The sequence below is a fragment of the Syngnathus leptorhynchus genome, unplaced genomic scaffold (assembly GCF_054491065.1).
Source record: "Syngnathus leptorhynchus isolate UIUO unplaced genomic scaffold, UIUO_Slep HiC_scaffold_42, whole genome shotgun sequence".
Lineage (NCBI taxonomy): Eukaryota > Metazoa > Chordata > Actinopteri > Syngnathiformes > Syngnathidae > Syngnathus > Syngnathus leptorhynchus.
Window position 1 is genome coordinate 455,084 of NW_028232009.1, and position 15,835 is coordinate 470,918.

Consider the following 15,835-nt stretch of genomic DNA (forward strand, 5'->3'; position numbering starts at 1 on the left):
GGCTCCATACCTCCAGAGCTCCATAGCTCCATAGCACCAGAGCTCCATAGCACCAGAGCTCCAGAGCTCCATAGCACCAGAGCTCCATACCTCCAGAGCTCCATAGCTCCATAGCACCAGAGCTCCATAGCTCCATAGCACCAGAGCTCCATAGCTCCATAGCACCAGAGCTCCATACTTCCAGAGCTCCATAGCTCCATAGCTCCATAGCACCAGAGCTCCATAGCTCCATAGCACCAGAGCTCCATAGCTCCATAGCACCAGAGCTCCATACTTCCATAGCTCCATAGCTCCATACCTCCAGAGCTCCATAGCTCCATAGCTCCATACCTCCAGAGCTCCAGAGCTCCATAGCTCCATAGCACCAGAGCTCCATACTTCCATAGCTCCAGGGCTCCATAGCTCCAGGGCTCCATAGCTCCATACCTCCAGAGCTCCATAGCTCCATACTTCCAGAGCACCAGAGCTCCATAGCTCCAGGGCTCCAGGGCTCCATAGCTCCATACCTCCAGAGCTCCATAGCTCCATACTTCCAGAGCTCCATAGCTCCATAGCACCAGAGCTCCATAGCTCCATAGCACCAGAGCTCCATAGCACCAGAGCTCCATAGCACCAGAGCTCCATAGCTCCATAGCACCAGAGCTCCATAGCTCCATAGCTCCATACCTCCAGAGCTCCATAGCTCCATAGCTCCATACCTCCAGAGCTCCATAGCTCCAGAGCTCCATAGCTCCATAGCACCAGAGCTCCATAGCTCCATAGCACCAGAGCTCCATACTTCCATAGCTCCAGGGCTCCATAGCTCCAGGGCTCCATAGCTCCATACCTCCAGAGCTCCATAGCTCCATACTTCCAGAGCTCCATAGCTCCATAGCACCAGAGCTCCATAGCTCCATAGCACCAGAGCTCCATAGCTCCATAGCACCAGAGCTCCATAGCTCCATAGCACCAGAGCTCCATAGCTCCATAGCTCCAGGGCTCCATAGCTCCATAGCTCCAGGGCTCCATAGCTCCATAGCTCCAGGGCTCCATAGCTCCATAGCTCCATACCTCCAGAGCTCTATAGCACCAGAGCTCCATAGCTCCATAGCACCAGAGCTCCATACTTCCAGAGCTCCATAGCTCCATAGCTCCATAGCACCAGAGCTCCATAGCTCCATAGCACCAGAGCTCCATGGCTTCAGAGCTCCATAGCACCATAGCTCCATACCTCCAGAGCTCCAGGGCTCCATAGCTCCATACCTCCAGAGCTCCATACCTCCAGAGCTCCATACCTCCAGAGCTCCATAGCACCAGAGCTCCATAGCTCCATAGCACCAGAGCTCCATAGCACCAGAGCTCCATAGCACCAGAGCTCCATAGCTCCATAGCACCAGAGCTCCATAGCTCCATAGCACCAGAGCTCCATACTTCCAGAGCTCCATAGCTCCATAGCACCAGAGCTCCATAGCTCCATAGCACCAGAGCTCCATAGCTCCATAGCACCAGAGCTCCATACTTCCATAGCTCCATAGCTCCATACCTCCAGAGCTCCATAGCTCCATAGCTCCATACCTCCAGAGCTCCATAGCTCCAGAGCTCCATAGCTCCATAGCTCCATAGCACCAGAGCTCCATAGCTCCATAGCACCAGAGCTCCATACTTCCATAGCTCCAGGGCTCCATACCTCCAGAGCTCCATAGCTCCATACTTCCAGAGCTCCATAGCTCCATACTTCCATAGCTCCATACTTCCATACCTCCATAGCTCCATACTTCCATAGCACCAGAGCTCCATACTTCCATAGCACCTGAGCTCCATACCTCCAGAGCTCCATAGCTCCAGCCTGGGTGGCTGGTGGCTCCATAGCTCCATACTTCCATAGCTCTAAGTCAGAGAGTTGGCGAAAATTGCACTAAGTGCGAAAGCCCATTCATTTACAACGGCGTGTCCGCCAGGCGGCGACATTTCCCCGTTACCGGTGGCTGCGCGGCGGGTGAGTGACAGAGCTTATCCGAGCGGCTGGAACTCTGCGCCGGCGTGGTCGAGCGTGAGGCCTCGGCCCTTTGGCTGCCTGGTACCTAAAACACTTCCATTGATCCAGCCACGGAGGGTGCTGGCTGGTGGCTCCATACCTCCAGAGCTCCATAGCTCCATAGCACCAGAGCTCCATAGCACCAGAGCTCCAGAGCTCCATAGCACCAGAGCTCCATACCTCCAGAGCTCCATAGCTCCATAGCACCAGAGCTCCATAGCTCCATAGCACCAGAGCTCCATACTTCCAGAGCTCCATAGCTCCATACTTCCAGAGCTCCATAGCTCCATAGCTCCATAGCACCAGAGCTCCATAGCTCCATAGCACCAGAGCTCCATAGCTCCATAGCACCAGAGCTCCATACTTCCATAGCTCCATAGCTCCATACCTCCAGAGCTCCATAGCTCCATAGCTCCATACCTCCAGAGCTCCATAGCTCCAGAGCTCCATAGCTCCATAGCACCAGAGCTCCATAGCTCCATAGCACCAGAGCTCCATACTTCCATAGCTCCAGGGCTCCATAGCTCCAGGGCTCCATAGCTCCATACCTCCAGAGCTCCATAGCTCCATACTTCCAGAGCTCCATAGCTCCATAGCACCAGAGCTCCATAGCTCCATAGCACCAGAGCTCCATAGCTCCATAGCACCAGATCTCCATAGCTCCATAGCACCAGAGCTCCATAGCTCCATAGCTCCAGGGCTCCATAGCTCCATAGCTCCAGGGCTCCATAGCTCCATAGCTCCAGGGCTCAATAGCTCCATAGCTCCATACCTCCAGAGCTCCATACCTCCAGAGCTCCATACCTCCATAGCACCAGAGCTCCATAGCTCCAGGGCTCCAGGGCTCCATAGCTCCATACCTCCAGAGCTCCATAGCTCCATACTTCCAGAGCTCCATAGCTCCATAGCTCCATACTTCCATAGCTCCATAGCTCCATACTTCCATACCACCTGAGCTCCATACCTCCAGAGCTCCATAGCTCCAGCCTGGGTGGCTGGTGGCTCCATAGCTCCATACTTCCATAGCTCTAAGTCAGAGAGTTGGCGAAAATTGCACTAAGTGCGAAAGCCCATTCATTTACAACGGCGTGTCCGCCAGGCGGCGACATTTCCCCGTTACCGGTGGCTGCGCGGCGGGTGAGTGACAGAGCTTATCCGAGCGGCTGGAACTCTGCGCCGGCGTGGTCGAGCGTGAGGCCTCGGCCCTTTGGCTGCCTGGTACCTAAAACACTTCCATTGATCCAGCCACGGAGGGTGCTGGCTGGTGGCTCCATACCTCCATAGCTCCATAGCACCAGAGCTCCATAGCTCCATAGCACCAGAGCTCCATGGCTTCAGAGCTCCATAGCACCATAGCTCCATACCTCCAGAGCTCCAGGGCTCCATAGCTCCATACCTCCAGAGCTCCATACCTCCAGAGCTCCATACCTCCAGAGCTCCATAGCACCAGAGCTCCATGGCTTCAGAGCTCCATAGCACCATAGCTCCATACCTCCAGAGCTCCAGGGCTCCATAGCTCCATACCTCCAGAGCTCCATACCTCCAGAGCTCCATAGCACCAGAGCTCCATGGCTTCAGAGCTCCATAGCACCATAGCTCCATACCTCCAGAGCTCCAGGGCTCCATAGCTCCATACCTCCAGAGCTCCATACCTCCAGAGCTCCAGAGCTCCATAGCACCAGAGCTCCATGGCTTCAGAGCTCCATAGCTCCATACCTCCAGAGCTCCAGGGCTCCATAGCTCCATACCTCCAGAGCTCCATACCTCCAGAGCTCCAGAGCTCCATAGCACCAGAGCTCCATGGCTTCAGAGCTCCATAGCACCATAGCTCCATACCTCCAGAGCTCCAGGGCTCCATAGCTCCATACCTCCAGAGCTCCATACCTCCAGAGCTCCATACCTCCAGAGCTCCATAGCTCCATAGCACCAGAGCTCCATAGCTCCATAGCACCAGAGCTCCATAGCACCAGAGCTCCATAGCACCAGAGCTCCATAGCTCCATAGCACCAGAGCTCCATAGCTCCATAGCACCAGAGCTCCATACTTCCAGAGCTCCATAGCTCCATAGCTCCATAGCACCAGAGCTCCATAGCTCCATAGCACCAGAGCTCCATAGCTCCATAGCACCAGAGCTCCATACTTCCATAGCTCCATAGCTCCATACCTCCAGAGCTCCATAGCTCCATAGCTCCATACCTCCAGAGCTCCATAGCTCCAGAGCTCCATAGCTCCATAGCTCCATAGCACCAGAGCTCCATAGCTCCATAGCACCAGAGCTCCATACTTCCATAGCTCCAGGGCTCCATAGCTCCAGGGCTCCATACCTCCAGAGCTCCATAGCTCCATACTTCCAGAGCTCCATAGCTCCATACTTCCATAGCTCCATACTTCCATACCTCCATAGCTCCATACTTCCATAGCACCAGAGCTCCATACTTCCATAGCACCAGAGCTCCATACCTCCAGAGCTCCAGAGCTCCAGCCTGGGTGGCTGGTGGCTCCATAGCTCCATACTTCCATAGCTCTAAGTCAGAGAGTTGGCGAAAATTGCACTAAGTGCGAAAGCCCATTCATTTACAACGGCGTGTCCACAAGGCGGCGACATTTCCCCGTTACCGGTGGCTGCGCGGCGGGTGAGTGACAGAGCTTATCCGAGCGGCTGGAACTCTGCGCCGGCGTGGTCGAGCGTGAGGCCTCGGCCCTTTGGCTGCCTGGTACCTAAAACACTTCCATTGATCCAGCCACGGAGGGTGCTGGCTGGTGGCTCCATACCTCCATAGCTCCATAGCACCAGAGCTCCATAGCTCCATAGCACCAGAGCTCCATGGCTTCAGAGCTCCATAGCACCATAGCTCCATACCTCCAGAGCTCCAGGGCTCCATAGCTCCATACCTCCAGAGCTCCATACCTCCAGAGCTCCATACCTCCAGAGCTCCATAGCACCAGAGCTCCATGGCTTCAGAGCTCCATAGCACCATAGCTCCATACCTCCAGAGCTCCAGGGCTCCATAGCTCCATACCTCCAGAGCTCCATACCTCCAGAGCTCCATACCTCCAGAGCTCCATACCTCCAGAGCTCCATAGCACCAGAGCTCCATGGCTTCAGAGCTCCATAGCACCATAGCTCCATACCTCCAGAGCTCCAGGGCTCCATAGCTCCATACCTCCAGAGCTCCATACCTCCAGAGCTCCATACCTCCAGAGCTCCATAGCACCAGAGCTCCATGGCTTCAGAGCTCCATAGCACCATAGCTCCATACCTCCAGAGCTCCGGGGCTCCATAGCTCCATACCTCCAGAGCTCCATACCTCCAGAGCTCCATACCTCCAGAGCTCCAGAGCTCCATAGCACCAGAGCTCCATGGCTTCAGAGCTCCATAGCACCATAGCTCCATACCTCCAGAGCTCCAGGGCTCCATAGCTCCATACCTCCAGAGCTCCATACCTCCAGAGCTCCAGAGCTCCATAGCACCAGAGCTCCATGGCTTCAGAGCTCCATAGCACCATAGCTCCATACCTCCAGAGCTCCAGGGCTCCATAGCTCCATACCTCCAGAGCTCCATACCTCCAGAGCTCCAGAGCTCCATAGCACCAGAGCTCCATGGCTTCAGAGCTCCATAGCACCATAGCTCCATACCTCCAGAGCTCCAGGGCTCCAAAGCTCCATACCTCCAGAGCTCCATACCTCCAGAGCTCCATACCTCCAGAGCTCCATAGCTCCATAGCACCAGAGCTCCATAGCTCCATAGCACCAGAGCTCCATAGCACCAGAGCTCCATAGCACCAGAGCTCCATAGCTCCATAGCACCAGAGCTCCATAGCTCCATAGCACCAGAGCTCCATAGCTCCATAGCACCAGAGCTCCATACTTCCAGAGCTCCATAGCTCCATAGCTCCATAGCACCAGAGCTCCATAGCTCCATAGCACCAGAGCTCCATGGCTTCAGAGCTCCATAGCACCATAGCTCCATACCTCCAGAGCTCCAGGGCTCCATAGCTCCATACCTCCAGAGCTCCATACCTCCAGAGCTCCATACCTCCAGAGCTCCATAGCACCAGAGCTCCATAGCTCCATAGCACCAGAGCTCCATAGCACCAGAGCTCCATAGCACCAGAGCTCCATAGCTCCATAGCACCAGAGCTCCATAGCTCCATAGCACCAGAGCTCCATACTTCCAGAGCTCCATAGCTCCATAGCACCAGAGCTCCATAGCTCCATAGCACCAGAGCTCCATAGCTCCATAGCACCAGAGCTCCATACTTCCATAGCTCCATAGCTCCATACCTCCAGAGCTCCATAGCTCCATAGCTCCATACCTCCAGAGCTCCATACCTCCAGAGCTCCATACCTCCAGAGCTCCATAGCACCAGAGCTCCATGGCTTCAGAGCTCCATAGCACCATAGCTCCATACCTCCAGAGCTCCAGGGCTCCATAGCTCCATACCTCCAGAGCTCCATACCTCCAGAGCTCCATACCTCCAGAGCTCCAGAGCTCCATAGCACCAGAGCTCCATGGCTTCAGAGCTCCATAGCACCATAGCTCCATACCTCCAGAGCTCCAGGGCTCCATAGCTCCATACCTCCAGAGCTCCATACCTCCAGAGCTCCAGAGCTCCATAGCACCAGAGCTCCATGGCTTCAGAGCTCCATAGCACCATAGCTCCATACCTCCAGAGCTCCAGGGCTCCATAGCTCCATACCTCCAGAGCTCCATACCTCCAGAGCTCCAGAGCTCCATAGCACCAGAGCTCCATGGCTTCAGAGCTCCATAGCACCATAGCTCCATACCTCCAGAGCTCCAGGGCTCCAAAGCTCCATACCTCCAGAGCTCCATACCTCCAGAGCTCCATACCTCCATAGCTCCATAGCTCCATAGCACCAGAGCTCCATAGCTCCATAGCACCAGAGCTCCATAGCACCAGAGCTCCATAGCACCAGAGCTCCATAGCTCCATAGCACCAGAGCTCCATAGCTCCATAGCACCAGAGCTCCATAGCTCCATAGCACCAGAGCTCCATACTTCCAGAGCTCCATAGCTCCATAGCTCCATAGCACCAGAGCTCCATAGCTCCATAGCACCAGAGCTCCATAGCTCCATAGCACCAGAGCTCCATACTTCCATAGCTCCATAGCTCCATACCTCCAGAGCTCCATAGCTCCATAGCTCCATACCTCCAGAGCTCCATAGCTCCAGAGCTCCATAGCTCCATAGCACCAGAGCTCCATAGCTCCATAGCACCAGAGCTCCATACTTCCATAGCTCCAGGGCTCCATAGCTCCAGGGCTCCATAGCTCCATACCTCCAGAGCTCCATAGCTCCATACTTCCAGAGCTCCATAGCTCCATAGCACCAGAGCTCCATAGCTCCATAGCACCAGAGCTCCATAGCTCCATAGCACCAGAGCTCCATAGCTCCATAGCACCAGAGCTCCATAGCTCCATAGCACCAGAGCTCCATAGCTCCATAGAACCAGAGCTCCATAGCTCCATAGCACCAGAGCTCCATAGCTCCATAGCTCCAGGGCTCCATAGCTCCATAGCTCCAGGGCTCCATAGCTCCATAGCTCCAGGGCTCCATAGCTCCAGGGCTCCAGGGCTCCATAGCTCCATACCTCCAGAGCTCCATAGCTCCATACTTCCAGAGCTCCATAGCTCCATAGCTCCATACTTCCATAGCTCCATAGCTCCATACTTCCATAGCACCAGAGCTCCATACCTCCAGAGCTCCATAGCTCCAGCCTGGGTGGCTGGTGGCTCCATAGCTCCATACTTCCATAGCTCCAGTCAGAGAGTTGGCGAAAATTGCACTAAGTGCGAAAGCCCATTCATTTACAACGGCGTGTCCACAAGGCGGCGACATTTCCCCGTTACCGGTGGCTGCGCGGCGGGTGAGTGACAGAGCTTATCCGAGCGGCTGGAACTCTGCGCCGGCGTGGTCGAGCGTGAGGCCTCGGCCCTTTGGCTGCCTGGTACCTAAAACACTTCCATTGATCCAGCCACGGAGGGTGCTGGCTGGTGGCTCCATACCTCCATAGCTCCATAGCACCAGAGCTCCATAGCACCAGAGCACCAGAGCTCCATGGCTTCAGAGCTCCATAGCACCATAGCTCCATACCTCCAGAGCTCCAGGGCTCCATAGCTCCATACCTCCAGAGCTCCATACCTCCAGAGCTCCATACCTCCAGAGCTCCATAGCACCAGAGCTCCATGGCTTCAGAGCTCCATAGCACCATAGCTCCATACCTCCAGAGCTCCAGGGCTCCATAGCTCCATACCTCCAGAGCTCCATACCTCCAGAGCTCCATACCTCCAGAGCTCCAGAGCTCCATAGCACCAGAGCTCCATGGCTTCAGAGCTCCATAGCACCATAGCTCCATACCTCCAGAGCTCCAGGGCTCCATAGCTCCATACCTCCAGAGCTCCATACCTCCTGAGCTCCATACCTCCAGAGCTCCAGAGCTCCATAGCACCAGAGCTCCATGGCTTCAGAGCTCCATAGCACCATAGCTCCATACCTCCAGAGCTCCAGGGCTCCATAGCTCCATACCTCCAGAGCTCCATACCTCCAGAGCTCCAGAGCTCCATAGCACCAGAGCTCCATGGCTTCAGAGCTCCATAGCACCATAGCTCCATACCTCCAGAGCTCCAGGGCTCCATAGCTCCATACCTCCAGAGCTCCATACCTCCAGAGCTCCATACCTCCAGAGCTCCATAGCTCCATAGCACCAGAGCTCCATAGCTCCATAGCACCAGAGCTCCATACCACCAGAGCTCCATAGCACCAGAGCTCCATAGCTCCATAGCACCAGAGCTCCATAGCTCCATAGCACCAGAGCTCCATAGCTCCATAGCACCAGAGCTCCATACTTCCAGAGCTCCATAGCTCCATAGCTCCATAGCACCAGAGCTCCATAGCTCCATAGCACCAGAGCTCCATGGCTTCAGAGCTCCATAGCACCATAGCTCCATACCTCCAGAGCTCCAGGGCTCCATAGCTCCATACCTCCAGAGCTCCATACCTCCAGAGCTCCATACCTCCAGAGCTCCATAGCACCAGAGCTCCATAGCTCCATAGCACCAGAGCTCCATATCACCAGAGCTCCATAGCACCAGAGCTCCATAGCTCCATAGCACCAGAGCTCCATAGCTCCATAGCACCAGAGCTCCATACTTCCAGAGCTCCATAGCTCCATAGCTCCATAGCACCAGAGCTCCATAGCTCCATAGCACCAGAGCTCCATAGCTCCATAGCACCAGAGCTCCATACTTCCATAGCTCCATAGCTCCATACCTCCAGAGCTCCATAGCTCCATAGCTCCATACCTCCAGAGCTCCATAGCTCCAGAGCTCCATAGCTCCATAGCTCCATAGCACCAGAGCTCCATAGCTCCATAGCACCAGAGCTCCATACTTCCATAGCTCCAGGGCTCCATAGCTCCAGGGCTCCATACCTCCAGAGCTCCATAGCTCCATACTTCCAGAGCTCCATAGCTCCATACTTCCATAGCTCCATACTTCCATACCTCCATAGCTCCATACTTCCATAGCACCAGAGCTCCATACTTCCATAGCACCAGAGCTCCATACCTCCAGAGCTCCAGAGCTCCAGCCTGGGTGGCTGGTGGCTCCATAGCTCCATACTTCCATAGCTCTAAGTCAGAGAGTTGGCGAAAATTGCACTAAGTGCGAAAGCCCATTCATTTACAACGGCGTGTCCACAAGGCGGCGACATTTCCCCGTTACCGGTGGCTGCGCGGCGGGTGAGTGACAGAGCTTATCCGAGCGGCTGGAACTCTGCGCCGGCGTGGTCGAGCGTGAGGCCTCGGCCCTTTGGCTGCCTGGTACCTAAAACACTTCCATTGATCCAGCCACGGAGGGTGCTGGCTGGTGGCTCCATACCTCCATAGCTCCATAGCACCAGAGCTCCATAGCTCCATAGCACCAGAGCTCCATGGCTTCAGAGCTCCATAGCACCATAGCTCCATACCTCCAGAGCTCCAGGGCTCCATAGCTCCATACCTCGAGAGCTCCATACCTCCAGAGCTCCATACCTCCAGAGCTCCATAGCACCAGAGCTCCATGGCTTCAGAGCTCCATAGCACCATAGCTCCATACCTCCAGAGCTCCAGGGCTCCATAGCTCCATACCTCCAGAGCTCCATACCTCCAGAGCTCCATACCTCCAGAGCTCCAGAGCTCCATAGCACCAGAGCTCCATGGCTTCAGAGCTCCATAGCACCATAGCTCCATACCTCCAGAGCTCCAGGGCTCCATAGCTCCATACCTCCAGAGCTCCATACCTCCAGAGCTCCAGAGCTCCATAGCACCAGAGCTCCATGGCTTCAGAGCTCCATAGCACCATAGCTCCATACCTCCAGAGCTCCAGGGCTCCATAGCTCCATACCTCCAGAGCTCCATACCTCCAGAGCTCCAGAGCTCCATAGCACCAGAGCTCCATGGCTTCAGAGCTCCATAGCACCATAGCTCCATACCTCCAGAGCTCCAGGGCTCCAAAGCTCCATACCTCCAGAGCTCCATACCTCCAGAGCTCCATACCTCCAGAGCTCCATAGCTCCATAGCACCAGAGCTCCATAGCTCCATAGCACCAGAGCTCCATAGCACCAGAGCTCCATAGCACCAGAGCTCCATAGCTCCATAGCACCAGAGCTCCATAGCTCCATAGCACCAGAGCTCCATAGCTCCATAGCACCAGAGCTCCATACTTCCAGAGCTCCATAGCTCCATAGCTCCATAGCACCAGAGCTCCATAGCTCCATAGCACCAGAGCTCCATAGCTCCATAGCACCAGAGCTCCATACTTCCATATCTCCATAGCTCCATACCTCCAGAGCTCCATAGCTCCATAGCTCCATACCTCCAGAGCTCCATAGCTCCAGAGCTCCATAGCTCCATAGCACCAGAGCTCCATAGCTCCATAGCACCAGAGCTCCATACTTCCATAGCTCCAGGGCTCCATAGCTCCAGGGCTCCATAGCTCCATACCTCCAGAGCTCCATAGCTCCATACTTCCAGAGCTCCATAGCTCCATAGCACCAGAGCTCCATAGCTCCATAGCACCAGAGCTCCATAGCTCCATAGCACCAGAGCTCCATAGCTCCATAGCACCAGAGCTCCATAGCTCCATAGCTCCAGGGCTCCATAGCTCCATAGCTCCAGGGCTCCATAGCTCCATAGCTCCAGGGCTCCATAGCTCCATAGCTCCATACCTCCAGAGCTCCATACCTCCAGAGCTCCATACCTCCATAGCACCAGAGCTCCATAGCTCCAGGGCTCCAGGGCTCCATAGCTCCATACCTCCAGAGCTCCATAGCTCCATACTTCCAGAGCTCCATAGCTCCATAGCTCCATACTTCCATAGCTCCATAGCTCCATACTTCCATAGCACCTGAGCTCCATACCTCCAGAGCTCCATAGCTCCAGCCTGGGTGGCTGGTGGCTCCATAGCTCCATACTTCCATAGCTCTAAGTCAGAGAGTTGGCGAAAATTGCACTAAGTGCGAAAGCCCATTCATTTACAACGGCGTGTCCGCCAGGCGGCGACATTTCCCCGTTACCGGTGGCTGCGCGGCGGGTGAGTGACAGAGCTTATCCGAGCGGCTGGAACTCTGCGCCGGCGTGGTCGAGCGTGAGGCCTCGGCCCTTTGGCTGCCTGGTACCTAAAACACTTCCATTGATCCAGCCACGGAGGGTGCTGGCTGGTGGCTCCATACCTCCATAGCTCCATAGCACCAGAGCTCCATAGCTCCATAGCACCAGAGCTCCATGGCTTCAGAGCTCCATAGCACCATAGCTCCATACCTCCAGAGCTCCAGGGCTCCATAGCTCCATACCTCCAGAGCTCCATACCTCCAGAGCTCCATACCTCCAGAGCTCCATAGCACCAGAGCTCCATGGCTTCAGAGCTCCATAGCACCATAGCTCCATACCTCCAGAGCTCCAGGGCTCCATAGCTCCATACCTCCAGAGCTCCATACCTCCAGAGCTCCATACCTCCAGAGCTCCATAGCACCAGAGCTCCATGGCTTCAGAGCTCCATAGCACCATAGCTCCATACCTCCAGAGCTCCAGGGCTCCATAGCTCCATACCTCCAGAGCTCCATACCTCCAGAGCTCCAGAGCTCCATAGCACCAGAGCTCCATGGCTTCAGAGCTCCATAGCTCCATACCTCCAGAGCTCCAGGGCTCCATAGCTCCATACCTCCAGAGCTCCATACCTCCAGAGCTCCAGAGCTCCATAGCACCAGAGCTCCATGGCTTCAGAGCTCCATAGCACCATAGCTCCATACCTCCAGAGCTCCAGGGCTCCATAGCTCCATACCTCCAGAGCTCCATACCTCCAGAGCTCCATACCTCCAGAGCTCCATAGCTCCATAGCACCAGAGCTCCATAGCTCCATAGCACCAGAGCTCCATAGCACCAGAGCTCCATAGCACCAGAGCTCCATAGCTCCATAGCACCAGAGCTCCATAGCTCCATAGCACCAGAGCTCCATACTTCCAGAGCTCCATAGCTCCATAGCTCCATAGCACCAGAGCTCCATAGCTCCATAGCACCAGAGCTCCATAGCTCCATAGCACCAGAGCTCCATACTTCCATAGCTCCATAGCTCCATACCTCCAGAGCTCCATAGCTCCATAGCTCCATACCTCCAGAGCTCCATAGCTCCAGAGCTCCATAGCTCCATAGCTCCATAGCACCAGAGCTCCATAGCTCCATAGCACCAGAGCTCCATACTTCCATAGCTCCAGGGCTCCATAGCTCCAGGGCTCCATACCTCCAGAGCTCCATAGCTCCATACTTCCAGAGCTCCATAGCTCCATACTTCCATAGCTCCATACTTCCATACCTCCATAGCTCCATACTTCCATAGCACCAGAGCTCCATACTTCCATAGCACCAGAGCTCCATACCTCCAGAGCTCCAGAGCTCCAGCCTGGGTGGCTGGTGGCTCCATAGCTCCATACTTCCATAGCTCTAAGTCAGAGAGTTGGCGAAAATTGCACTAAGTGCGAAAGCCCATTCATTTACAACGGCGTGTCCACAAGGCGGCGACATTTCCCCGTTACCGGTGGCTGCGCGGCGGGTGAGTGACAGAGCTTATCCGAGCGGCTGGAACTCTGCGCCGGCGTGGTCGAGCGTGAGGCCTCGGCCCTTTGGCTGCCTGGTACCTAAAACACTTCCATTGATCCAGCCACGGAGGGTGCTGGCTGGTGGCTCCATACCTCCATAGCTCCATAGCACCAGAGCTCCATAGCTCCATAGCACCAGAGCTCCATGGCTTCAGAGCTCCATAGCACCATAGCTCCATACCTCCAGAGCTCCAGGGCTCCATAGCTCCATACCTCCAGAGCTCCATACCTCCAGAGCTCCATACCTCCAGAGCTCCATAGCACCAGAGCTCCATGGCTTCAGAGCTCCATAGCACCATAGCTCCATACCTCCAGAGCTCCAGGGCTCCATAGCTCCATACCTCCAGAGCTCCATACCTCCAGAGCTCCATACCTCCAGAGCTCCATGGCTTCAGAGCTCCATAGCACCATAGCTCCATACCTCCAGAGCTCCAGGGCTCCATAGCTCCATACCTCCAGAGCTCCATACCTCCAGAGCTCCATACCTCCAGAGCTCCATAGCACCAGAGCTCCATGGCTTCAGAGCTCCATAGCACCATAGCTCCATACCTCCAGAGCTCCAGGGCTCCATAGCTCCATACCTCCAGAGCTCCATACCTCCAGAGCTCCATACCTCCAGAGCTCCAGAGCTCCATAGCACCAGAGCTCCATGGCTTCAGAGCTCCATAGCACCATAGCTCCATACCTCCAGAGCTCCAGGGCTCCATAGCTCCATACCTCCAGAGCTCCATACCTCCAGAGCTCCAGAGCTCCATAGCACCAGAGCTCCATGGCTTCAGAGCTCCATAGCACCATAGCTCCATAGCTCCATACCTCCAGAGCTCCAGGGCTCCATAGCTCCATACCTCCAGAGCTCCATACCTCCAGAGCTCCAGAGCTCCATAGCACCAGAGCTCCATGGCTTCAGAGCTCCATAGCACCATAGCTCCATACCTCCAGAGCTCCAGGGCTCCAAAGCTCCATACCTCCAGAGCTCCATACCTCCAGAGCTCCATACCTCCAGAGCTCCATAGCTCCATAGCACCAGAGCTCCATAGCTCCATAGCACCAGAGCTCCATAGCACCAGAGCTCCATAGCACCAGAGCTCCATAGCTCCATAGCACCAGAGCTCCATAGCTCCATAGCACCAGAGCTCCATAGCTCCATAGCACCAGAGCTCCATACTTCCAGAGCTCCATAGCTCCATAGCACCAGAGCTCCATAGCTCCATAGCACCAGAGCTCCATAGCTCCATAGCACCAGAGCTCCATACTTCCATAGCTCCATAGCTCCATACCTCCAGAGCTCCATAGCTCCATAGCTCCATACCTCCAGAGCTCCATAGCTCCAGAGCTCCATAGCTCCATAGCACCAGAGCTCCATAGCTCCATAGCACCAGAGCTCCATACTTCCATAGCTCCAGGGCTCCATAGCTCCAGGGCTCCATAGCTCCATACCTCCAGAGCTCCATAGCTCCATACTTCCAGAGCTCCATAGCTCCATAGCACCAGAGCTCCATAGCTCCATAGCACCAGAGTTCCATAGCTCCATAGCACCAGAGCTCCATAGCTCCATAGCACCAGAGCTCCATAGCTCCAGGGCTCCATAGCTCCATAGCTCCAGGGCTCCATAGCTCCATAGCTCCAGGGCTCCATAGCTCCATAGCTCCATACCTCCAGAGCTCCATACCTCCAGAGCTCCATACCTCCAGAGCTCCAGAGCTCCATAGCACCAGAGCTCCATGGCTTCAGAGCTCCATAGCACCATAGCTCCATACCTCCAGAGCTCCAGGGCTCCATAGCTCCATACCTCCAGAGCTCCATACCTCCAGAGCTCCAGAGCTCCATAGCACCAGAGCTCCATGGCTTCAGAGCTCCATAGCACCATAGCTCCATACCTCCAGAGCTCCAGGGCTCCATAGCTCCATACCTCCAGAGCTCCATACCTCCAGAGCTCCAGAGCTCCATAGCACCAGAGCTCCATGGCTTCAGAGCTCCATAGCACCATAGCTCCATACCTCCAGAGCTCCAGGGCTCCAAAGCTCCATACCTCCAGAGCTCCATACCTCCAGAGCTCCATACCTCCAGAGCTCCATAGCTCCATAGCACCAGAGCTCCATAGCTCCATAGCACCAGAGCTCCATAGCACCAGAGCTCCATAGCACCAGAGCTCCATAGCTCCATAGCACCAGAGCTCCATAGCTCCATAGCACCAGAGCTCCATAGCTCCATAGCACCAGAGCTCCATACTTCCAGAGCTCCATAGCTCCATAGCTCCATAGCACCAGAGCTCCATAGCTCCATAGCACCAGAGCTCCATGGCTTCAGAGCTCCATAGCACCATAGCTCCATACCTCCAGAGCTCCAGGGCTCCATAGCTCCATACCTCCAGAGCTCCATACCTCCAGAGCTCCATACCTCCAGAGCTCCATAGCACCAGAGCTCCATAGCTCCATAGCACCAGAGCTCCATAGCACCAGAGCTCCATAGCACCAGAGCTCCATAGCTCCATAGCACCAGAGCTCCATAGCTCCATAGCACCAGAGCTCCATACTTCCAGAGCTCCATAGCTCCATAGCACCAGAGCTCCATAGCTCCATAGCACCAGAGCTCCATAGCTCCATAGCACCAGAGCTCCATACTTCCATAGCTCCATAGCTCCATACCTCCAGAGCTCCATAGCTCCATAGCT